The following is a 1,105-nucleotide window of genomic DNA, read 5'->3' as shown; positions in this document are numbered from 1 at the left end:
GGGATGCTTGGAGAAAGTATGGTACATATACATAACTGGATTGTACCCATCCATTATGAAGACTGTTAAATTATTTGCAAATAAATGGATATATCTAAAAATATGTTAAGTAAACTAAGTCAGAGCCAGACACACAAGGGAGCCATGTTCTGTCTCATATTTGGAAGCTAGAACTTTATACAAGTTTACACAATATTAACCAAAGCATGCTATTTGCAGATGGGTATTTAAAAGGTGTAATTTCTTATAAAATTGAACTTTTAATCCCACAAAATCAATACTAGGAAACTATCACTTGGAAGATGTGAAGGGAAGTCAAAAGGAAGGAATAAAGAGTGTGATGGAGGAAGAGAATGAAGGCATACTATTCAATGCCGATAGAATGAAACTAGAAAAACATTAAAGTGGGGGTGAAATTTGGAAGGATAAGGGGAAGTTATATAAAGATCCATTGTACTTAAAACTGATTTGTTGAATGGAAATTCCCTTGTACAACTGTTTAAGATAATAAAAAATAAAATTAAAAACAATGGAGACATCTGTTCTTAAATTGTGTTCTCTTAAACCTTGACTCAATATAATAGTTTCCTCCTCAGAAATTTTCTTTGCAGTTATTTTCCTCATAGTGACAGAAAAGTGACCAATAAAATGAATATCAATACATCACATTACACATCATAAAGATACACAATATAAAATCTCAGTAAACTATTAGAATTCATTACATGATAAAATAACAGGTAGAATGTGCCAAAAGCTAATTGATTTTTTTCCAAGTACTTAACCTATGATATCTAATTTAATCCTCACAATAATTCCATAAAGTGTAACTATTTCCATTTTGAACTCTCAGATAATGATATTGAAGTCTTTAGAGTTGGAATTACTAGTACAACATTGCACACATGGTAAGTGTTAGCCTAAGGTCCATCTCCTACTGTATCAAATAACTTCATTCTATTTTATGACTAAAATACCAGCACTTAGTCTACTAATTCTAGGAAAATTACCCAGAATTATTGTGTAGACTCTAATAATATTTCACTTTGTTAGAAAATAGGTAACTGTAATATGAAAACTCCACGGTCATAATCAATTTACACCT

Source organism: Dipodomys spectabilis, unplaced genomic scaffold (assembly GCF_019054845.1).
Source record: "Dipodomys spectabilis isolate Male_0828 unplaced genomic scaffold, ASM1905484v1 ptg000332l, whole genome shotgun sequence".
Classification (NCBI taxonomy): Eukaryota; Metazoa; Chordata; class Mammalia; order Rodentia; family Heteromyidae; genus Dipodomys; species Dipodomys spectabilis.
The sequence above is the reverse complement of the archived record's forward strand: the minus strand, read 5'-3'. Positions refer to the sequence as shown.